We start from the raw sequence: 26,397 nt of genomic DNA, 5'->3' as shown, positions 1-26,397 counted from the left end.
GTCATGGTGGGTGAGAAGTCGATGATGGGTTGGAGTAACGGGAGGAGTTTCTCTAGTGTGATATTTTTGTTGTTTCTTGTGAGTGTGGGTGGGGCATTGGAGGAAGGCCCTGGTGTTTGAGTGCCTTTGTTGATGGTGAAGGTAATAAGGTGGTGATCAGTCCAAGCGCATGGAGTGTTGGAAAGGATGGTAGTGTTGCAGTTGAGGTCAGCTATCCAGTCAAGGATGCGGCCTTTGTTGTGTGTGGGTTGTGTGATATGGTGGGTGAGTCCTAATTCTGAAATTGTGTTGGCGACAGTGTGAGCTTTGTCATCTTTCTCATCATTGAGACCTAGATTAAAGTCTCCTAGGATGAGTAGTCGAGAGTTAGGTTTGATATTGTCAGAGAGTAAAAGGGCTATGTCGTCTATAAAGGATAGTATAGGGCCTGGCGGTCTGTAAATGAGGTGGATGGTGATAGTGCTTGTGTGCGTTGTGTATAGTTTGAGGGTGAGTAGTTCCGCTGATGGCAGTGATTGGTTTTGTATGTGTCTTATGTTGATGGAGCTTTTTGCAATAATGGCTACTCCACCACCTTTAGCTGTTTGTCTGTCTGCACGGTAGATGGTATAGTCATTGGGTATAGCAAGTGATAGAGAGGGGCCAGACGCTGGGTGGAGCCAGGTCTCTGTAATAGCTATGAAGTCGAGATCATTGAAGGAAATAATGTCGGCTATGTCTAGGGCATGGGCGACTACAGATCTCGCATTGATGAGTGCACCTTTGATGGTTTCGGTGGTGATGCATGATTTTTTGATGTGGGTGCGGGGGGAGGGTGCGTTCAGGCCGTGTGATATCTGGTCTGACGGAAGTGTAGGGCGTGTGCAGGAAGGGGCCGATTTGGTTAAGGTTGTATTTTTTATGTTGCCTAGATTGAGGAAGGATACGGGTGTGTGTGTTCTGGATCTGAGTCGGGTGAGTCTCGATAAGCCTGAGCAGGGATAGGATTTGCTGGTAGTGAGGTTCGTGATAGTGGATTGGCCGATGGGAGTAGTTTGTGATGCTTCTTGGGGGCTGGAGGTGTCTGCTGTGCGATGAGAGTCGATGGAGGAGGTAGGCTGGAAGGGGTTGATGTTGGGTAGGAAGGGGGTGGGGCAGGGTATGGGATAATGTCTGGGGCAGGCTAGTCTGCTGAGGCCATTGGGGTGTAAGTGAAAGTGTGGCCCTGTACAAGGGGTGTCATGGGGGACCAGGCAGAATGGGAACATAATGAGGAAGGTCCAGGTTATCATATCTGAATTTAGAGGGAACTGGCGCACAAAATCATCAGAGAGAAGCTAGTACGCAATGTAAGTGCACAATGGTGCTGCAGTGAGGGTACTAACGCAGAGAATTGGAGTGAATAAGGAAGAGAAAATCAGAGTTTTCAGAAGTGTCCAGAACTTAAGGAAGTCCAGCTAAAGTCTAAGAGGATCAGGAAGGCTGTTCCAAAGAGAGGTAAGCAGACCATTTGAGTTAGAGGAGCTCAGGACTCTAGCAGGGGAGTATTTAGGGAGGCAACTGTGGATATAGCGTGGTCCTAAGCACCAGAAAGCTTTGTCAATGATACAGGGGATCTTGATATTCATCCTTGCAACCACCAGGAGCCAATTCACACATTTTAGGGCTGCAGTGATATTATCCCTGGGCCTGAGACCAAGGATAAGTCTTGCAGACATATTCTGGATTAGCCGAAGGGGCATAGACAACAGAGGGGGAGGTTGAGTAAGAGGCTGTTGCAGTAGTCCAGCTTAGAGAGGGCCCGGGCTTAAGACACCTTGAGCATCTGGGGGAAGGTGTGACATGGTAGAATGCCTGTAAGGAGGTGAAGCTGAAAATGGGCCTTCTTCACCAGCTCCAAGATGTAAGGAGTAAAGGAGAGAGAGGACTCAAAGGGATGTATGTTAAAAAAACGTATCCCAAAATATCGAATTACAAAATCACGGAGCCCACCTGCCTGTATTTTGTAATTTTATCTTTTGGGATTTCACCTGTTTTCCCCCCGTACTGCCTTTAATGTGTGGGGGAGACACCCCCAGTACCCCCGCAGCGCATAATTCCAAACTGGGGGTACAGGGGACACCCCTGCAATTATGCATATTATGGGCAAAAGATCTAATCTACTATGCCGAATACACATTAAACGTGCATTTGTCATTTTAGATTTGATCTCTTTGGTCATTTCCGACTCAAAGATGACTCCAAGGTTTTTGGCCTCACAGGATGATAAGAGTAGAGGGCCCAAAGAGGGCAGCGAGAGGGTAAGAAGAAAACAGGGCAAAGTTGTCCCAATAAGAAGGATCACCATCTTGGTGGCATTGAGACAGAGATTGTTAGGTGCACACAATGCCTGGTTGGCGGTCAGACAATCATGGGGACGAGATAGATATTGAGGAGCCACAATGGTAGGATAGAACCCTGGGGTATGCTGCAAGTAGAGACTAAGGTTATTGAGGGCACTGTCTACAGCCACAACAATAGATGTAAACCATATAAGACGTATGTACAACACACCTTCAAATAACAAGGCTCACCCAGAGCTCCCTAAATCCCAATAGTGTCCACGAACAAAACAAATAATGACAGACACGGCAGCACCTGCACAGCGTTTTATCACCTATAAAGGAGCTCCATATAACCTTTTTTCCACTCCCCCACCCTTTCCAGACCCTCTTTTATTCACAAAATAACCCCAACTATATGTTCCAGACATCTTTTCCTCACTGTGCTATCTGCAAATAAAGGCCATGGTCTTCCCATCCAATATGGTGACCACTTCTAAAATTATGACGCACCTCATATTTTCAAACATCCAATCAGCATGCGCCTCTCTGCAAACTTTGGTAACTATTCGTCAAATGACGGCAAAGTCATAAGCTGCCAAAAAAGTACTCATTCTATAAATTGAGCAACTTAACCAAACATATTATTACCATTCATTATATGAACATTTCTCATAAACAAATATCACCATTTCTTATTTTAACAGAAATGGTAACACATTTCAGTCGCTAGAAGAAAATGTTCCCAAACAATACATGAGTGAAGATAAAATCTGTAATGGTAAACAAGTCATCTTTCAATATAAACAGATATTATAATTTGTGGAGAGCTCATTGAAATAATAATTTCTTCTTTTCTTACAGGATATCGTTTACATAAAGAAACTACACAACAGAATAATTATACAGAATCCCAAAAATCTGAAATACAACCCAAACCCCAACTGTACAGAAGGAAATTGTGATCTTGTCTTCAAAATTGAATGAATTTAGCAATGACTTTAAAGAACTTTTAAATTATGTTTAAAATAATTGTATTACAAAATGTTTATTATCACTCTCCTACCTGTGCACTTTGTCTCCAGTACTTACCCCAATATCTGTGCCTATGCATGTTTGTATGCATGTGCATGTGTGTGTATCCATGTTTGTATGCATGTGCATGTGTGTATGCATGTGTGTGCTTGTGTCACTCCCCTCCTTCTTGAAAGCATATCATGACAGCAATTCTAACGTTAATCATCTCTATTTCTTTCCCCAATAAATCAATTCATCACATATAATAATAATCCATGTTGTGCAACAATAATTGTGCCAAGCCTCTCTCATTCTTCTTTATCAGTGCTCAGTCTGCTTGTACTTATCCATAAATACATCTTTATTTAAAAAACCCTGCAAACACCTTAGATAGTGGACTCCTTACTCTTAGAAGTCATGCCACTCAGGGTGTGTGTTTCTATAAAAATACTTTTTTGACCTAATGTTTTCTCAATACAATTGTTTAAATATATCATACCCCTTGTCCATATTGTGTGACCTTAGTCCTAGGGCGCTTTGCAAGCACTTCTCCTCATTATCCACTACTTCCTTTTTCTGAATACAAATTCTTGCATCAATGCATGATTTTCCAATATACTTCCACAAAATAGTGGTTTTGTTTAATTTATTCTTGCTATTCCTGACAAATGCTCACTGTGGTCAGTTTAATGTCATTCATTACTGCATTACTGTACTTATTAATGTAATTTGAACTCATAAATACATTTCTATTCTCAATAGATATCTTTTCCCAATTTGTGTGATTCTAGACACATTCATAATTTTTATTCTTCAAATGCCCCTATATTGTATGATTATAATTTTATAGTGGGTCAAAAACAAATTATACATTAAGGAATGGATCCAAAATCGAGAAGAACGGCAATCCAAGAACTATTATGGTAAATCATTTTTAGAAGTAAGAAAACTAAACACTCTGCCAAGATACTTGGAGTCATTCCCACATTGGCATTTCTTGGACAAATTCTTGAGGTTCGGTCTAAATCTTTTTCCAACAAGAGAAATTCTGAGTGGATGAAAAGGTTATTCTCAGGAGACTGATTGCAGACTGTGTCACGATGGAACCATAACTGAATCACTAAAGCACTTAGTCATGTTTTGCCCCACAATGAATCAACCCAGGCTGCTTCTACTGTCTGACGTTATTAAGACCTATGCAGCACAAACACATGAGGAGTGGTGGAATTAATTACTTATGGGTGGTCACACTCCATTGACATTAGCTTTGGTGAAGCTACTGGGTTTGATATTTTAGCAGATTGACGTAATATCAATGTTTTGAAAAAATGAGTACTGTAACTCTAACTGTATTGTCAATATTTGTTTTGACTGTTTAAGAAATATGATTTGCTTTTTGTAATTCTGGCAAGAGGTTTACTATTTACACCATATAACGCCTATACAAATTAAATAAAAATAGTCAGGAAACACTGTCCCCCCTCTTGAAACATACCCTATCTGCTCTGGGCCTGGTGTACATGCCTAAAATGTACACGTTATAAAATCTGCATGATTCTACATTGTATTATGGTGCATATCCCATGTCTTCTCTCCGCCCCCAACTACCAATATTCTCATCATTCTGGTCACTCAAAACACTCTCCTGTGCTTTCATTTGCAACCTGGCTTTCTTTTCATAGCACACTAAAACCGCTTAGTAACCAATGTTCCCTCTTTTTCTCATCCGTGCAATTGACCCATGCATGCCCCTTGAACCACACTCTTTCAAAAATGTCCCATCAATCACCAACAAAAAATGGCAACTTTGCCCAGCATAAAATCAACAAATCAGGGGCGCTCTAGTATGTGCCCAACAAAGAAGGCATCCAACACCAAACCTCTAAAAATTGGAAGTGACTTGTATGACCCTAAACAGTGACTCAATGGGGTCATCCCAGCTCACACACATACAATTAGCCTCATTATAAGTATGCCGGTCTGGTAACAACGTTGCCGGTAAGCTACCTGCACCGTTGTTACCAGACCGGCACACTCTGAGAACTGTGACCGGGTGTATTTCCGCCAGCCAGGTCTGACCTGGTGGGCAGAACTGCACCTGCTGACAGACCTTCACGGATGCACTGGCACCATTCATGAATGCCCGGTGCATCCATTCTCCCCATTCCCATTGAGTCCAAAGGGATTGGGGAGTAATATTTTCTGGCTCCCGGCAATAGGGAATAGGGAATTACCAGGACCGCCAGGGCTGTAATGCCACGGTAGGATACCATTGCCGGGTGGCAGAAAAAATTTACTTTACGGCAACCCCCGGACTCATAATGAGGCCCAATAACTTGGAGTAGCCTACCATTCAAAATCAGTATATTCAAAAATAAAGTTCAACCACATATAATGTTCCTGTCAAAAATCAACAATTTCTTCAAAATATACATCCTTGCTTAACTGAACAAACAGGGTTTTGATTACCCCACAACATATTCCTCCCATTCAGCTCTTCCTTTAGCATCTGGTTTTAATAACCACACACTAATGCAATGAAAAATACAGCATTTTCAAAACATACTTATTTGTCAATTACTCAGTGGGTGTCATTCATATCAATCCCTAATTAAGCGTCCCTACTCCAGAACACATACTATATACATGTATATCACAAAAATCTCAAAAAAGGAACAAATTAATGTAATGAGTTCGGGTTCAACTTCACATTTCCATAAGAGTCAGGATCAGCCCTGGCTCAGTTTTAGCTTAATACTCAAAAATAAGATTTTTTTTTCAAAACTGCACATATGAATCACTAACCATTTTCCTTACATATTTATACATATATTTGCTTCATCCCTACTCATTTTTGTCACATTTCCATTCATTTTTTTGTTTTAATTGCTTAATACACACACACACACACGCATTGTGTCATTCCTGCCAATACAAACAACAATCTACTCTTCCTTTATTTAAAACTGTTTCACAGCTGCTTTGACTTGAAAAGCTATCTTTTCCCAAAACACCATGCAACTTTCAAAATTCCTGCAACTTGTTTAATTACCTCTTGACACTGTCAGCTCCTTATCTTTTAGCATTGGGAAGACCCCCTGGTTTCTTCTAGCAGCGCAGATTTGAACATATTTCACTAGTTTATGTCAGTGCTGGCTTCCCAACAACTACGCATATCTCATTGAAAATAGTTTATCTCTCTGCCTTTATACAATTTTTTAACATTCTATGAATCACATTTCCTTCACTTTTTGATGGAGGAAAGGAATCTGGTGTCCGATTGTACCTTAAAAACTCATTTTAATGACTTTTCCTTATTTCAACTAGCCAGTTTGTAATCAGCAAAAAATGCCTCATGTGCACTTTTTCATTTATCTTCATTTCTATGATGCCCTTGGCAAATTTCTACCATGCAAGACATTTTGGCTTCCTAAGGCTGTCATTTATGTAGGTATATACAAATTAACGTTCTAGCTGTCTCAACTTACTCGCCTCAAGGGTGCAAATATGGTGACATTTTTTACTTTCATTTTTAAATTTTCCCTGTTTTTTCTCCATAACTTTTCAGACAGTGCATATGAATGTGCCCATCAATGGTTTGCTCAAACCTTTACCTTTTCCTCTGATCCCTGCCTATTTCTGGTTTGGTGCAAATCACCTCCCCTAAGTAAATAATGTAATTTCTTGACTTCATCTCAACTTTGTATAACTTATTGTTTCTCTTCGACACCTTAATTTAAAACAGACACAGGAGACCGTCCCTGACAAAATGGAGGCCCCCTGCAGATTAATTTACTTACCGTGTCATTTTACCCAGGCATCTTCCCATCTGTGTCAGTATGTCAGCATGAAGCCTGGGTTCTTGTCCCTGGAAGATTTTCAAGGTCCCTTCACATGTTTACCATGTGTAAAGTGGGACCATCTGCACTTTATCAGCTTTTGACAACCCTTATCTACTTCTCGAGGTCCTTTCCAAATGTACTTGGCCACAATTAAAATGAGCTCATGAAGTTTATTCACAGTATGAGCTGCCAAGTAAATTTGGCAGGACCTCGAGAAGTAAATAAGGGCAGTTTCTTGCCAGGCATTAAAGGATGTGTAATTATGTTAGCTGAGTCTAAAGTAAGCTTCTCAGTATATGTGTCAGCCAGCCGGTGCTTGCCAAAATGAGCTAATGTGGGCTTTGTGAGTGACAGATAAGCCATCCAATCAGAGGAAAGGAGGGCTTATATAAAGCATTATGCCATTGGACAAAGCCTATAAAATCAAGCTGATCGAAGCAGCTCTGTGTGCCTTCCAGTATGTCTTTCTGAACCTATATTAAAGATGGCTGTGAATGTGTACCCGGGCATCCGTTCCTTTGTTCATTCTCCAGTGTCAGAGTCTACAGATGTTAAAAGCTGATGAAGTGCATAGAGTCCCCCTTTATACCAGCGAGAGGCTTACCTGAATGTAAGGGGTTACACCAGTGCAAAGGTGACTTAGAGCAGGGTGAATGTTTCAGCCCAATTATGGACCTCTGTCTTCAGCTCACTAGCAGACATTGCACTGCCTTTTGTCAAGAAAGTCTCACTAGCCGCATCTTTACAGAGCTTTAACAGAGGTAGGGGATGCTTGCACTGCGCGTGTCTTTCAGGCATGGCCCCGCATCTGCTTTCCTCCTCACCACCAAGAGGGTTCAGAGAGGGGGTGGAACAGTGCACATATGCCTCTACAACTTTCTCCTGGAATGTGCCCTTTGCAAGTCAAGTAAACTTTTTATTTAATGAGAAATGCAGACAGTAGTTGCTGATAGAACCAAAAACTGTGACCCCAAGCCAATGACTGTATTTTTGTCAAGGGAAAAGTGGTGAGATTAAAGTGTTGGGGACTTAATGCGTTCAGGATTTAATTTAATTTTTTACTATGAAGTTTTACCCAAGAAGGTACCTTGCCAATCTCTACTGAGATAGCAGAAATACATGTTGATGCATCATAATTTAGTCGTTATATACTCGAGTATGACTTCTCAGATGAGGGTCCTAGCACTGTACACTTTTTGGCTTGTACTCTTTACGACCAATGCCATTGCTTTTAGAGTCTCTCTTGAATTATCTACACAGAGTTCTTTGTTGCTCAAGGCAGTGTGTTTTGTTTCTTAAGGAAATTAACAAATTAAGTCAACCTAATCCTCTTTTGTTACGTTGAAAACAGAAAAAAAATAACTTACTATTACATTCAGATGAATGAAAATGGATTTGCACTCGCCCAGATATTACCCAATGGTGCAATTTTGTTTGGGTGTCCAAAAGCTGTTCTCTTCATGCCAATGGGAAAAGCAGTATTTCATACTGGGTCATTAAATGCATCGACATCCCGGCTTTACACGGGGTCTTAGATCAATGCTGTTTATGGCAGTCTGCAGACCCACTTCTAAGTAGGGTTAGATCCCCATACTCATGAGACAAGGCATCATTATTCCTCTTTCTTTTAAACTACCCTCTGCAAGTTCTTCAAAGCTGTAACAGTCAATACACTGTTGACATCATTAAACCCACCCAGAGTCTGCGAGGCGCTACCTTCATGAGGTGGAGATGGTGTTCTGGGTAGTTTGCAGAGTTTGAATCCTTTTGTAATCATGGCCTTGTTGCTTGTCTAAACATATTGTCAATTTCTGCACAAGTCACGTTATCTCCCAGAACCAAACTGAGGGCTCTACCTTATACATGTGAAAAGGTGGGGAAAACTGGGTTGGATGTGCTAAGGTTTGATTTATATTATAGTTTAATGTACAAGACAGCTGCACACTATATAAGTCCTGTCCTCTTATATTGACAAATTAATTAACAACAGGTGAAACTATTAGACATTAGAGACTTATGTTCTCCAGACTCTGACCACCATTAACTGGAAGGAAGACTACCAACTAGCCACTCTTGATGTGAAAGCAATTTACACATCAATAGACCACAACCTGGCAATACAAGCGATGTACTTCACATACACACATTTCTTTGCATCAAACAGGCACCACATTAAGATGGTAAAAACATTTTTGGAATTCACTCTTAATAACAATTACTTCTTGTTTGATCAAAACTACTACCTTCAATCCAAAGGGATAGCCATGGGTGCTAAATATGCCCCACCTCTAGCAATCCCATTGATGGGTCAATATGAACAGACTCGTGCTCTTGTGAATCCTGACTTTAATCATCAAATTGTTTTGTGGAAATGATTTATAGATGGCATCATCGTAATTGCTGCAGATTTTTAATGATTCATTGACTATCTCAACGCAAATGAGTTCGGCCTGGAACTGACAGGACACAGTGATGAGTACAGTATAGATTTATTAGATTTTAATTTATACATTGAAAACAACAAACTAGCAACCAAGATATTCAGAAAACCAACTGAGGTCAACTCAACACCCTAATGGCTGATTATTTTCATGCACGTTGTCACAGGATATTGCTTGACACACACCAGCTATGGAACTCCTTCCCCTACAATGAATGTGGCGCACAATAACATGCTTTTTATCTTTGATATGCTACAGATTCTTTTGAGTAGCCCTCCAACCTCTCTCGCACCAAACCTCCACAAGCACCCCGTGTCACAATGACTAGGAACCAAGCCGCTGTGTATCAATAAGATATTTATTAATTTATTATTCAATGTAAAGGAGTATAATCAAAATAGAGCAGCCACCAAAATTGTGGCAACAGAAATTCAAAATCCTATCTAGAGCGACCAAGTGGAAATGGGCTGTTACACTCGCGTTTGTTGTAATGACAAACAGGAAAATACACTTAGGAGATAGGCAAAGTTTTAGAGAATACTAATCAGCACACCAGGGCAAAACAGACAAGAAATAGGAAAATCTGTTTTTGGGAGAAAGCAAATGCAAAGGGAAAATACAGTGGCAAATGGAAATGCGTTTATACTGAATTTTACAATGACAGGCAGCTCAGGGAAGGGGAAGGGGTTTAGCTTACAATAGGTTTTCAGTGACAAGGACATAGGCACATAACTGTTAGACTTCTAGGCAAAATGGATTGCTCACAATGGGGACAACGGTTTGGTTTAATAGGACAGATGCAAATAGGAATATGTTTGGTAATGCACACAATACACAGACACATTTGTTTTTTAGTCACAAAAAGACTAATTCTTTTGAGGCAACACTTTAATGACTATAACAATTAAATAAAAACACAGACAAATGAGGAGTTTTTCAAAGGAGATATGCTAACCTACGCAGGCAAACACGAGATTATTCTATGGGGGGATGACTGGGCTAGATGGGCAATTGGGATTTTCAATGGGAAATAGTGGCTGTACTCCTACAAAAATGAATGGATTATACAATTTAGTGCTGGCGTTATATGCTACTTACAAAGCAAGCCTTGGTTTAGGATTCAGGAAAGCCAGCTGGATCCCAGGACACTCTGGACAGATAGGACAAGGGTCTGGTCACTGCACTCTCAAGAGGCTAAGGTTCAGCAGCCTTCTCTCTGTCCTCCTTCTCCTGTCTCCCTGTTTTTTTGTGTGTCTTGAGTCCTAGTACAGTGCCCCTTATATAGCAGAAATTACATCACTAATTCTTTGATTGCTTCTCCTTGGATGCATTCACATTGCTGCATGTCCATAGATGATGATGGGCAAGCCCCTTACCACATGGTTCTTTAATTTTACATAAGCACAAAAGAAAAACCCAGGCCGTTTTTTTTGCAGTGTTTAAAGGGCTGCTGTTCATGTAAAAGGGAAAGCAAAGCAGGGCTGTTTTTGGTTTCAATGTTTAAATGCCTCTGTTCATTTGAAAGGGAAAGCAAAGCAGGGCCATTTTTGGTTGCAGTGTTTACATTCTTGCCGCTAATGGGAAATAAAAGTAAAGCAAGGCTGTGTTTGATTGCAGTGTATAACTTCTCGCCATTCATGTGAAAGGGAAAGCAAAGCAGGGCCGTTTTTGGTTGCAGTGTATAATTTCTTGCCACTCATGTGACAGGGAAGGCAAAGCACAGCTGTTTGTGGTTGCAGTGTTTAAATGCTGCTGTTCAGGTGAAAGGGACTTCTGTTTGGGGCCTTTAAATGCACCCCACAATGTAGGAATTGCAGTGACAATGCTAAATTTGATTAAGAATGCAACTTACTCAGCAAAAGATGTTGTGAGAGAGGGTATAGTACTGAATGTATATCCAAAACATACAACAGAATCCAAACTATGAGTAGAAATCTCATGCTTATACCCAAGACAGAAAAATGTAAGAACCAAATAAAGGTTAGCTTTGTTACTAAATATTCAGAAGATACCAACACATTGTATAAAGTTGTAAACAAACATCGGCACATCCTTAAGATGGATGATGACCTTAGGAAGTATTTTGTGGGTTTTATAAACATGTATAAACCCACTTGTGTTTCCATCATCAGAAACATAATAAGCCCATCCTTTCTCAAATCTGTTGAAATGCAGTCCTCAAGATCAAGTACCTGGATGAAACCAATTACACAAGGCTTCTACAAATGTGGCAACTGCACCATGTGTAAATATGCACGCTCAGACAACACTCAATATATATACATCATGATGGTACACTGGTCCAAATCAAAGATCTGATCAATTGTAGATGATCCAAATTAGCAATATATGCCATCATCTCTGTATGTAAATGGATATATATAGGCAGCACAATCCAGGAATTATGCATCCGGATTCGTGAAACACCTTTGAAGTCTAAATTCACAGGACAACAGACTGCCTTTGGCAGTCCACTGGCAAATTATGCACCAAATAGACAATAAAGACAATATTGTCTTTATAGGCTTATCTAAAGTCCAAACTGGGATTAGAAGGGGTGATCAGAAACTGATGATGAGAAAGGCAGAATCAAAGATGATCTGTAAATTACATTGCTTAAAGTATGAACTGAATTGTGAACATGAAATGCATGTCTTTCTCTAATTAGATCCAATACTTTAAATGATCAACTCAAGGGAATGGCAAGAAATTGAAAATAAATACGGTGCATTTCCAATATTTGAGTTATACTTGGGAAGACAGGTTCACCCAGGCTGAGACTATCAATAAGTAATCTAATCACAATACGTAGATGTATTCCATGACCTTTTAAAACCTTGTCCTCATACGTAATTATAAGCCAAGTACAATCACCACCATTCAGGATGGGTCCTCATTGAAAACAGCAGAATACTGACCACCCAATCAGCATTGAGGGTTTTGGAACTTTATACTGCATTACAAAGGGAATTATAACATGTCATTTTGACACCAACTTTTTGTTAATCTTCCACACTGACGCACAGTGATCAGCAAAGTAAATTCAGCCCAATTTCCAATATGTTTATTTAGATTATCGCACTGTCCCGTCGCTCAATCTGATCATGAACATTTGAGATTTACTAACACTTTTAGTTTCACTGTGCACCTCAGTGTTATGACAACGGACCCCAACCGTAACAAACACAGATGGAGCATGGATAGCTATCTTTAACTCCAGGGATACATTCACTTCTATTTTATGATTATTTATTCCACTATCATGATGAATACGCACACTTATCCAATAGTTTATAAACATTAGTTAAATTCAGTAACCAGTGGGCACATTGTTATAATAGTGTATCTTTCTATTCTATCGAAGATTTTTTTATAAACCTTTCTCACTAAATATGGACATGTGAGCAATTAGTAATTGATACTATTGAAGTCCCCATACAAATCAGCATAACTAATGGACTATCCATTAATTATTGCAATGATATTGTTCAATCTGGTCTGCATAAGTGTAAGTAACTACATAGGAATAAAGACTTCTACGTACACACGTTCTATGCATCAAGACGTTATAACATCATGTGTAAACAAGAAAACTGTTACAAAATGGTGATCGGGGTTTTGCCACATGGAAGACTGCCGGCCCTTCCAGGATTACACTCCGTAGAAGAAGAATAACAAGTTATTATGGTAAGAATATCTATCAGTTAATCAATCACTGCATTATATCTATTTAGGATTACCAAGAGCAACCGCACCATTTGATTCACCACAGAAAAGAATGACCTTAAATATATAGCTGTGGTAAATTACAACTGTATAGTCCAACACAACATAGTATGCCACCACTAATGAGGTGACAACCAATATTAACAAATGAATCGTTTAGCATTACACATTCATATAACCCATCGATAAGCATGCGCACATTTAATCTATACGTTGCATTATAGTACACTGTGCAATAGAGGTTAGAATAACAATAACACAGGTCTGGGTGAGCCATCTTTCTCAGGTTTCACTGAACTTCCAGATTAAAATATGAAATGGAATGTTGAGAAAGTCAGTTAAATTCATGGAATTAACTTCTTATCAAACATACCAAAAGGGGTATCATAAGTGGCACAACTGGTAAGGAAGCGGGCCAGAACGCACCTACTGATAGCCCTGAGGGCAAAGGCAAGCACTTACCTGCACACTCAAGACCATGCTATTGAATACTAGATCCCTCATTAAACACACAACAGATGTTGCAGGGCACATACAGGAACAAAACCTAGATATTTGTGCATTAACAGAAAGATGGAGCCATGCTGCAGCCGGCCCTTCCCTACGTCTAACCATGCCAGAAGGCTATTCTATCTTATGCAACAATAGGAAAGGGGGCAGTGTGGGAGGTGTTGCTCTGATTTTCAAATCAGAGCTAAACATTTGGGGAACATAGGTAGAAACATACCAGTTAATCTAAGCAAAAATAGTGATGAGTGCAGAAATAACATTCAATATAATATTGATTTATAGAGTGCCAAGAGTAGGATCCAATTGTGCAACCACATCCTCCCATTACTTAAGCCAAATACAAAACTGCTAATGATAGGTGATTTCAATTACTGGCTAGGCGACATCTCAGAAGCCACAGAAAGCACCTTAGAGACCGCACTGAACACCCTGGGGCCGACATGCGGTTACAACACCTACTCATGACAAAGGACACACTCTGGATTGGGTGGCAGCCAATACATGAACATTGAGGTTAGGAGAGCTATACCATGTCCATGGTCAGACCATTATTGCATATATTTTCAGATTAAAACTGAAAGCTCGGCCAGAAAATTCACCTATAGCAAGGTACCAATTCCTGTAAGAAACTTAAAGAAATTGACAGCGGACAATCTGAAATCTTGGGCCTCCACACTAACCTCACACATTATGAAGGCAGACACACTACCAGAAATGACCACTTCACTTACCTCCTCGCTCAAGGAAATCACAGAAACAGTAACACCACTAAAGAAATAATTCTGCCCTGAAGAATGAAAAAATTACAAATGGTTTAATGTAGACATTCAAGAACTGGAGAAAAAAAATGCTTCTATGAGTGGATAAAGAGGCAAGATGCTCCAAGCCTGGAATTATATAAAGAAACAACCAGACATTATAAAAATGCTATTTTACAGGCAAAAAAAAAAGTCATGTTTAATGATAGAATACTAAAAGCCACCTCTGATAGCAGAGAACTGTTCAAGATTTTAAGAGAGCAGAAATGTCCTGAGGGACACAGCAAAGAACCATTACTGAAAGAAAAGGCATGGTGCTCACTCATTTAGGAAGCCATGAAGGATAACCTGGAAAAAATAATAAAAAGCACTGACGCAAAAAAGCTTACACTTAACACTTCTTCTGAAACAAACCTACAGAATGCCACTAGGAAATCCAATATGCAACAAGAATTTAACTTCTTACCAATCACTGAGGTAGAGTTGGAAGCAGTCATCAGACAATTAAAAAAAACACTAGCTGCAAGGGGGATCCCTGTTCTGCGCTAATAATTAAAGAACGCGCACCCACACTAATACCAGCTTTAACCAAATTTGTAAATACATCACTAGCACAGAATCATGTGCCAGAAGTTCTTAAGAGAACAAGGATTACACTGCTCCTCAAAAAAACAGGTCTATGTCCACGAACACCAACCAAGTATAGACCAATTATGAACACTCCATTTCTCCTAAAGATTCTTCATAGGGTTGCCTACAACCAAATCTCAATGCATTTAAATAACCAACACATTTTGAATAAACACCAGTTAGGTTTTTGACAATATCATGGAACGAAGACATCCCTTCTCAACCTGAAATCTAAACTATTTGAAGCAATGAGCGTAGGACAAATCTCGCTGTTGATGATCCTTGAGCTCTCGGCGACTTTTGACCTGGTGGACTACTCCATCTTGGCCACCAGATTGAGGGACACAGCATTATTCTCAGAGCAAGCAGCTCAATGGGTTAAATCCTTTCAAAGTAATTGGCAGGGCAGTGTAGACAGTGGGGAGGCAGAGTCCGAACCAATGGCCTTAACCTATGGTGTCCCACAGGGTGCATGTGTTTTCCCTTGTCTGTATAAAATCTTCATGGTGCCCTTTTTCAACATGTTGGAACATAAAGGCATCATTTTCTCCAATTAGGCAGAGATACACAGGGCCTCATCACGAGTTGGGCGGTTAACGCTGGCGCTATTAGCACCAGCGCTAATAGCCCTACTGCCTAACCCTCCGGCGCTAACAGCGCTGGATCACAGGTTTGGCGGAACGGGTATTGCCCATTGCCCATTGAGCCCATTCGGGAATTCCCCACTCCCCTTTGGGCTCAATGGGGAAATTTTGCACTCTTAACGCCGGCGGATTTCCCGCCGGCGGTAAGAGCGCAAAATTTCGGTGGATTTCCCCCCAGCTAGGAGCTGGGGGGAAATCTGCTGAAGCCGTGATTTGGCGGACCCTTAAATGCAGCAGTAATAGCGCTACCGCTGCATTTAATGGTTACTGCCAAACTTGTGATGAGGCCCACAGTGTGTTATACCACTCACAGGGGAACACAATACAGACGAAATTGAAATCCATAAGATATATGATATCATCCAGATATGGATGGCACATAATGGTCTAGCATTAAACAACGAAACAAACAGAGCTCATGGTGGTGGCAACAAAGCAGAAATTGGACAAGCTAGGACCATCTTTTAATAGCTTCATCATAGCAAATTGTCAGATTGAGACCCTAAGGAAAGTTAAAACCCTGGGCATAATTCTAGATCAGAATTTAACTATGAAGTGTCAGGTGAGCAACTTGATCTCATCTTTCACCTACTACCCAAAACTACTGGCTCAGCTGCGGCCATTAATATCACAAAACAATGCAGAAGCAATTGCTAGAGCCATGATTGGTGCCAAGATCGACTACTGCTGCACTCTACTCATAGGGGTTACACAAGCAGAAATTAATCGGATGCAAGTAATTCAGAACAGAACAGTTAGGAATGTGAAAGGCCTGAAATGGCGAGACCACGTGTCGGATGACAGACGCAGCTTGCATTGGCTGCCAGTGAAAGCAACAATCCAGTTCAGACTGATTCTGATTGTACACAAATGTCGGGTGAGCCACATGCCAACCTCTCTAATGCAAGGAGTGGTGGAGAAACAGAACTAGGGGACACTGAGATCCAACTATGCCCACTTACTAAAAGCACAGCGATGTAAGATTTGCAAAATCCTCAAGGGAGCTTTTAGATTGGCAGCCCCTACTTCATGCAATGCTATTCCCCTCGATTTAAGATAGGCAGAGGCCACAGATACATTCAAAAAGAATCTAAAAAATACTTATTTTACTAGATACCCAGAAATTACCAATAGAATTCATGGCTACTCGTGACTGCTAAGGAAGACCCCCTGAATTTACCATTTGTCTGTTTTGTTATTGTTATGTGTGCTCCCTCGGGTACCCTGGAGCACGGCAGAAATTAAATAAATGTTATGTATCATTTTGTGTTTCTATATAAGAAATGTGAGACTGTACAATAGTGACAAACCTTTAAAACTAATCATTACATTTTTTGTGCACCACTTTTTGTTCATATCTATTGTATACATGTGCTTATTATACTTTTTAAATATTTTCTATTGTCCATTATTTTGTCATTCTTCCTCACATCCTTCTGACAAAATATGAATCAACTGATCTGGATGATGGTGACACTGATCACTTACTCATTGTATATGGATAATGTGATTTAACTTGGAGTGTGCATTGTATATCTTTAATGTATTAATATTTTTCTTGTATCACTTTGTATATTGACTCACTGTATATAGCCATGCCTTGAAAACGACCTGGGGACGAAAAGCGTGTCAGCAAAGGTGAACGAGAATATTCAATTAGAATATTCGAACATTCATTAAAAATGTAAATTGTATAAGCACTATCTGCTAGTTGGTATATCTATTCTAGATAAGCGCACACAGTTGGAAGCTTTGCTTACTCTCTACCTTATGCACCTGCAACCACACCTGATGCTGGTTCGGGTGCTTGTCCCCTATTATTCGAACTCTATTATAGCCCCCAAAAGATGCATTAGTGGTGGGTATAGCTATCTCTGCCTGGACGTCAGACAGGCATGTAAAAATAACCTTGTGCATGCGGCAACACCAAGGTGAAAATGTGACATACGTTCACGCGCAAGGCTTCGTCCATGAACGAGACCTTAAACCACTTTTCTGGATATGATCATTGTCTGACTAATCGCAGCGTTCTGCTCCTTCAGTCCAGCCGAGTTTTTTCCTTGAGGGAAAGTGACCAGAGCAGCGTTCAATTTCACTGCACTAATGGGACTGGCCAATGCCCCGGAAGGAAAGAGCCAGCAGGGCTCTGCTCAAAGCACTGTTCACCCTCTCCTGCTCCTTGGCGACAGGGAACTGGGCTTTCGCACAGGGCCCCCATCCCCCTCCCCAAGAGGCATTGTTATAATTGAATGAGGCGTCCAGGCATCTCCGTTCATAAAGTTGCTTCTGCACAGGAGTGAGGTATTTCCTGCACTAACTCATGACTCCCTGCTCTCTCTCACTCCCCTTCTACCTTTCACTGCTACTATATGTCCCCTACTGCTCTCTCGCTCCGTATTGAGGGGCTCATTAAAGCACGATGGTGGAAGCACATGAAAAAACAAGACCCAGCAGGTGCCTCGACTCCCAAGCATCCACAAGTTGCCATTTCAATGCCATACACTGCTCCCAGACGCCCCTTTCTCCTTTCTTTTAAAGTACCAATGTTTTGGCTATATTTGGTACCTTATGCCACCAAAAACTGGCAAAACCAAATAGTACCTGATCGGGCACTGTTAACTTAAACTTAGCCCCAGACACCCAGAAATACGCACTAAGAAATGATGAAAATGTGGATTATACTTTGAACAAATCATTGTAACTTATAGTGTCCAAAATGTGATGCAAATGACATCACACCCCAGCAATTGGAGAATCTTGTTGCCGTAAAGTGCCTTAAAAAGGTCGTGAGAGATTCTTTGGCGGAAGCTTTGAGTGGTTGGAGAGCGGTGTTACAGGAGATTCCTCCAAGCAGGTAAGGCAGGCATACACGCGAACTGTGTGGAAATGACACCCACAGACAGGTATAACTCAACCATCTTTTCTTTTTTCCTCTGTGTAGTGAAACATATAGTCCTGCATGTATGCTACAAAAAGGAGAACTACAGCTACCACAATTCAGAGAATCGAAACAGTGCAGAACATGACCTGGGCCTATTTGAGAGCTCTGCCTCATCCAAAGAGGATGCTTGAGAGGCTCATTACGGTTCGATCAGGGCGAACCCCAGAGTGATCCACCTGGCCCCCACCACCCATGTTTTGTGTCCGCCTTTGTTCAGAATGCAATTAGTTTCAGATGTCGCCTGCGTCCCCGGACGCGCATGTACGATTTCCCATTCTGAACATTGTTGCTAGAAATCAGACAGTCGTTGCTGGAAGTCAGGCCATTAGTGTCGGGTGTCAGCACATGCATGGTTGCGTTGCCAAGCATTCGTGAAGAAGCCTTTTATCTAAAGAAATCCAAATGCCGAAAGCAACACTTCTCCGCAGGAATGTGTAGATCGCTTTGAAGTTCTAAATTGTGTTCTATTGCTTAGGCATTTTCAGAGTGCTAAACTGCCACAGGCTTAGACTTTTATTGCTGCGTGCTGTTAGGATGTGCATTGCTGCATTAAATTGGATTTCCGGCCATCATAGTCTTAGACACCAAGCACTGCATACAGAATGACTGAGTAATTACAATCTTAAGAGACACTTCCAATTATGTCCAGTGATGTTCACAATGGGCTATAGGCAGGTCTTATGTTTGGGGATGTGGTGCACTGTTTTTACGCAGATGAAACAATTTCATTTAGCAGTAGCATTTGAAAATATTGCTCTATTTTCTCACCAGAAACGGCCATTCGACCGACACAACTCACCACCGTTTGGACGCAACAATTTCCCTGAGATGCTCCCGATAGACGCATACAAAGTGCTGCCATTGTTTCAACACTAGTTTTTCCCAGTCATTCAGTACATGAATGGTCTGTTCACAATCATATAAGTATCTTGGGTGGAAAGTAGCCGTATAGGTGCTCATGCATGCGTCTTTGCCAAACCACTGATGCACCAAAGGTTAGAACACTCGCCGATCAAATAAGCACAAGCTGTGGGGGTGATGTATTTTGCCATCTGGCAAGGGTGTGAAAGCCCTGGCTTTTTAATTTTGTATTACATAATACAAGGATGCAGGCAATTCCATCTCTGAATGGGAAATCTGCTAATCAGATTCCCCTTTCATAAACTCATACAACAATCAAAGAGTGTTCTTGTGCCCTTTTGCGTCAGCATCCTGATTCGAGCACCAGCTCTACCAGTGACCTGAGCAGTTTCAGAGGTCACAGCTGGCCTCTCCACATCTGCAGTGACATCCAAGTCTCTGTGGTGTAATCCCTGCATTTCAAATATGCACCTCTATTCCAAAAACTGCATAACACTGAAGATCCTGCATAACACTGAGAATCTTCAGTGTTATGCAGGATCTTTAGTGTTATGCAGTTGGTGGCACGCTAAACGGTAAAAATAATACCTGACCTAGAGTATGCTGGCGAGCATCTGCCAGAGTTATCCCAGCCACATTAGATTGATATTGCTTATGTGCCCGCCGTGTGGTCTGCGTTCAGTCGTGGAAGGGTTATGTGTATTCCTTCAGACTGGCTAGATAATGTCCTATTGGCAGGAATGTAGCCTAGTTGGACTGCCTATCTTTGTTCCTTTGTAAAAGCAAGTAACACCTTTTTCCCTGGGACAGGCAGTATACAGGACGCTTGTGAGGAATTGCCATCTGGCAATGATGCAAACACGTGGCTGTTATGATTTTTATTAATGAATAGAATGATAAGGATAATTCCATCTACAAAAGGGTTAATCTGCCAACCAGATTTAATGTTTCCATCAACCTCATGACAGAAGCATAGTGCACTTGTGCCCTGTTGAATCAGTAGTCTGATCCGCGGCACCTGCTCTACTCATGGCACGGAGCAGGGTCAAAGTTCACAAGATGCCCACTTGACGGCCACAGAGACAGCTAAGTCAATGCAGTGCAGAAGCAGCATTTAAGACATGCCTCGCAGTATCAAAAACAATTAAGATCATGAGCCACACATGCTGGTGGCAGGGTGAACTCTAAATAAAAGCTATGCCTATGTTTAGGCATAGTGCATGGTGCTACTTATGATAACAACCGCCAGATTCCAATTGATATTGCACATGTATCAGCTCTTGCGAGTCATTTCCACTGTGGAAGGTAATGTCTATTCTGGTCTGCCGGGTGTAGCCTGCCAAATGACAGGAGGAGAACCTGGAGGGCCGGGTCTCCTCTTTGATATCTTTCTGAGGACATGTAACACCTTTTAACTGAGACAGCTCCACAGCAGGCAGCTGTCCTGGGCCTGGGAATCAGGGGAACACAGCCATTCAAAAGGAGTAGCCTCAAACCAGGGTGCTGCATCTCTAAAGGCCTTTGTCCTCAGTAAGAAGGGAAGGGGTCAGGATTATGATAGGCACAAGAGTCCCTGGTCAAGGGAAGGATGCTTCCACCATTTTGATTCTTACTGTGTTTTTTCTCTCTTTCTTGTCCCCTCCACTTCCTCTGGAGCAAAGCACTTTGTGTGTGACATCAACAGGGCAAAGTGACCCTGTTACAGAACAGATATTGGACCATTAAGGCAGGCAGCTTTAGTCCAATCACCTGATAACTTTTGCATTTAAAAGAAGGGGTCTTCAACTCCTTCAGCATTTCACTAAGATCCTCTGGGATCCTTTAAGGCCCCAGATTTGTTCTGAAGATATCACTGGTCTTCCTTTGGGAGAGTTGTACCCTCGAAAGACCTCAGCCTGAGGCACAGAAGGAATTATCCAAGAGATCTGTCCCCTACAGCTCCCAGGGCACATTGGGAGCAACCTCTACTGTAGATCAGGACCTACCACTGTGCACCGGAATCTCCTGAGTTAGGAGAGCAGACCCTGAATAAAAACCATCCTATCCTCGAGTCTCCCTAAGTGATTCTCACAGCAACTGGAGGACCAGACTAGTCGAAGATGCCTGTTCTACCGCACCAAACTGGTCGCTCTGCACCACATCTAGAACAAGACGGAAGTCACTGACACTGGTTGTGTGCTCCTCCACCACATCGAACATTGCTTGCACCATCAACCAGCTTCACACTGCAGCATTTCGCAGCCAATGCTCTACACCTTTTAGGCCCGAATCGACTGCTCCATGCAGGAACTCAATACAAATCACTGCAGAGTTCTAGGATTAACTAGGGATTACAACCAAGCCTAGGCCAAGCTAGCCCCTGAACTGCTGCCTCATTGATTGCACATCGATACACCCAAGATCATCACTTCAACGACCCTCGCCCACTGACTCAGACTGCTGGAGTATCAGTCATGACCTCTCCTGACTCAGCCTGGCCAACTGTAAAGCATTCCTGGGACCACCGACCTTCATGTTTGGAAGCCGCCTTTGTACCACACAGAGCACCTAAATTCACCCCTACTCAACACCTGCTTTCTGATGGGGCGTCCACAATCATATGTGCCACAACTCAGCCTGATCAGCTTGCATCTATGTTTGACACCAGGTCTGACTGCGTCAACCCACCCAGAACTAAATCCAGGTACTGCTCACTCTGAAATGCACCCTTGGTCCACTTGGACCCTAGCGACTGGTTAGGTCACAATTTCGCCTGTTTTCATCAAGATATCCTCGTTGTGGTTAGTACTTTACCTACCACCCCTGGAAGTCTGGTCAGAGGGATACATTCTCCAGTCTGTCACATCTTCTCTGTTCTTCCTTTGGGGAGGGTTTTGTACAGCATTCTCTATTTGTTCTATGTGCAGGTGGTGTGTCTGATTAAAGTGTTCATATTTTTAAAGAATGTTGATTGGGCAGTCCCTGTTTTTAGTGAGATACTGTGTTGAGTCACCACTGGCTCACCTTCACACCCCTCTGGAGCGTATAGTCTTCCCTCGGCCCACGTTAACACAAAAGGCGAAAGAAGTATATCTCTTAGCTTTTCCTGTTTTACCTTTATGATTGCATTGTATTTTGGTTTTTTAGAAGTGTGAGGGCTGAGTGGGACATGTTTCCCCTAGACATTCTTGTACTCCTGCAGAGCAGAATCCAATTTGTCACAATGCTGGCCTGGATACAGGAATCAAAGGGCACATCTTTCACAAAGAGCCAGACCTCACACCAGGGGGCTGCAATTCTGAAGGCCTTTGTTTCTATTGAGATTGGAAGGAGTGAGGTTAGTGTAGCAAGGGAGAGGGCCGAACAGAGAGGGTATAATTCTGCCTTTTTGTCTCTCTCTGCCTCTCTATCTCATTCCTGCCCCCTCCCCTTCCTGTAGTACAAAGCACTTTGGGTGTTATGCTGAAGGACAAAGTTCACTAATTTCAAGAGCAGGGATTGGACCGCTAAACTGGGCTAGCTTTAGTCCAATCGCCAGTGGGCTTTTGCCTGTAAAAGAAGGGGTCCCACACCACTTCTTTGAATCTTCTCGAAGCATCGTTGTATTATCACTGGAGAAAATGTTGTTGGACCATGCTGGGAGAGCAGTCATTTTCAGAGCCCACCAGCTGTCAGGTGACGGCAGGTGTTCCAAAGCACAGGATAGCTCATTCCCCTAACCATACCCATTGGCCATTGGGGGTGATCTTCTGCTAGAACAGGGCCTGTCTCTGTGCCAGCCACAGCGGCACCCATGACCTCACAGTGTTGGAGGACCCCTGCAGTTGTGTGACAGCCTCCCCCATGTTTAGGAGCCCAAGAACAAGGACCCATGTTGTCCCTGAGTCCCTGGAGTGGGACTCACCTCAATCTGAGAAATTACCTGCTACTGGAGCAAGACCACCCGACAGAAAATCTCTTCGGGGTAACATCTTTTCCAGTCAACACTGACAAACTCAGCTAATCTAGCCCACTCTGACACTGTCACAATGCAAGTAATGCAGTCTTGATGTTTACTTTTGTTATGTTATGTTATTGTTATGTTATTTTGCATTTATATAGCACCTTATATACCATTGGTATAGTCTGAAGGCACTGGTAGGTTGAACGCCCTTGGGAACCGAAGTTCAGGTCAGTAGAGAGAGTAGGGAGAGTCAACGGCGCGTGTGCGCACCAGGTATGTGTGCAGCTGGTGTGGTATTCGTGAAAAAGCTGCTTCTTAGCGGTAGGTGTGGTGGTTGAGATCAGAGGTATGTGTTCGTTCTGGTAGGATTTATCCAGACCGACTGTGGCTGCGTTAGGCCTGAGGAGAATGCCTGGCTGGGGGGGGTGTAACCAGCAGTGTTTACTTAGAATGATGAGGAGTGAGCGGAAGATGTTAGTATGTGAACAGTTATACCGAATGGTGTCATAGTATCTCTGTGTTCTAGTTGAGTGGTGGTGTAAAGAAGAGATTAAGCGTGGGGTGTGATATGGTGGGTTACATGCTTTTTCAAATGTTCCTTGCATTCCAGACCGTACTATATGTACCAAATATCAGCGAAACAACCAGCAACACTCTCTGAATTATTTGCGGTCACGTTGAAGTTGTGTCACTACTGTATCCAGTTGCTGGAAAATATATTTTTTTTACATATCAACTCTACTGATTAAGGAGAAACTTCAAAACCTCCAAGCTGCATCTTGGGTGTATTTGCCAAAGTTTGTAAGTGGCTTTAAGTTTCAGTTAGCATTTATGCATGAGTAGAATTCCTATTGATTGCTCAAAGGCCATAAATATATTTATTTATTTATGTTTCCATTTGTAAAGTGCCTCAGATCGGGGGAATCAGGACGCTGTCACAGATCCAGTTACATGCAAGCATTAGATCACAAATACATATGACAGCGTGTTACCAGGATTTAGGATCACCAACCTACCTACTGCCAGGGGTACTTAGCCGGATTATGTTCAAATCTTGGTCCAAGTTCTACTCGACAGCATGCGCCTTAGGCAAAAAGCCACATTTTTAGGGCTTAGCGGAATGTCCAGTAAGAGGTTTCTGCTCTTAGTGCAGGTGGGGGCACATTACAATTGAGTGTTGCCCCTGTCTGCAAGCTAGAGCCTCCTCTTCTGGCTCTTTTTACTCTTTGTAGGGTAAGACGGTGAGCGTGGACAGTTCTGACTGGTCTGTTGAATTTGGCTTTCACAAACTTTTGCCACAGGTGTTGAGGTCAGGTGTTAGATAGACATTTGTGTGTGATTGATAGAATTTTATAGATGATCCTTTCACAAATTGGGAGCCAGTGCACTTATAATATATATATATATATATTAAGTGAACAAACTATGTTAAATGGACGTTATGGTTCAAAGTAAAACCGAAAAACCCCTGAAATTCGGCAGTTATGGTAAGATAATCAACCATAACTCGCACCACCATGCACTGCTAACACTAACACCCAGGACATCAAAGATGACATCACAAATGTCATTGATGACATCACTGATGACATCACATGTCTGGCTCTCCCTCTTTTCCCTTTACTAACATATATAGGCCACATAGTTTTCTTCAGTAACAGTCAGGAAGTAAACATTGAAAAGGTACTATATTTGTAGACTTAGGGTCAAGTCACATCATATGAAACATATACATAGCGGAAGACACAGGCTTGAAAGAGAGCAATCCTTTCTGTGCATGAAGATAATCATTAGGGTCATCAGCACTTTCTCATATTTTGATTTTTATTACTCTACCTTCCCTGTATATGCTCATATTTGTATACATTATACTCGCTCTCCTTTCCTTTGGGTGCAGTCACATCATGTGATACACATACATATGGTAAGTAGCAGCTTTGAAACAGAGCAATAGTTTCTCTGCATAAAGACAATCAGTTAGGTTAAGAACTTGTTCTGCTACTACTTCTGCTTTTTTGTTTACTTCACTGTCCCTGTATATGCTCATATTTGTATGTGTTGTTGTCTGTTTGTGTTTTGTCTGTAATAATTATGTATTAAGTGGGTTTTATTATCTACTTATTACATGTTTCACAGTATGCAAAACTCTAATAAGAAAGCATTTATCATTTCACTATTCAACATGGCAAGATTATGAATATGGCACCTTCATCATGTATGCTGCACACACTGCCTATGTTTCTGCATGAGTAGCTTAGTATACTGGATAGAACTTCATAATATAATGCTATTTATATCAATGCATTGCTTAATGCACTAATTAGCTCATGATATTTATCCCAACGATCCTTGACAGTTTTTGGTCAGCATTATAAGAATCCCTTTTACAGAGTTTTTATGAAAAGTAAATGCACATGTGATGTCATCAGTGATGTCATCAATGACATTTGTGATGTCATCTTTGATGTCCTGGGTGTTAATGTTAGCAGTGCACGGTGGCGCGAGTTATGGCTGCTTATCTTACCATAACTGCTGAATTTCAGGGGTTTTTCGGTTTTACTTTGAACCATAACGTCCCTTTAACACATTTTTTTCACTCAAATTCATAGGTTTTTAGTAGCACAACTTAACCATAACGTCCCTTTAACAAAGTTTTTTTTACTGAATTTCATAGGTTTTTAGTAGCGAAACTTAACCATAACGTCCCTTTAACAACGTTTTTTCACTGAATTTCATAGGTTTTTAGTAGCGCAACTTAACCATAACGTCCCTTTAACAAAGTTTTTTCACTGAATTTCATAGGTT

The sequence above is a fragment of the Ambystoma mexicanum genome, chromosome 13 (genome assembly GCF_040938575.1).
Source record: "Ambystoma mexicanum isolate Mex_15411 chromosome 13, UKY_AmexF1_1, whole genome shotgun sequence".
Lineage (NCBI taxonomy): Eukaryota > Metazoa > Chordata > Amphibia > Caudata > Ambystomatidae > Ambystoma > Ambystoma mexicanum.
The sequence above is the reverse complement of the archived record's forward strand: the minus strand, read 5'-3'. Positions refer to the sequence as shown.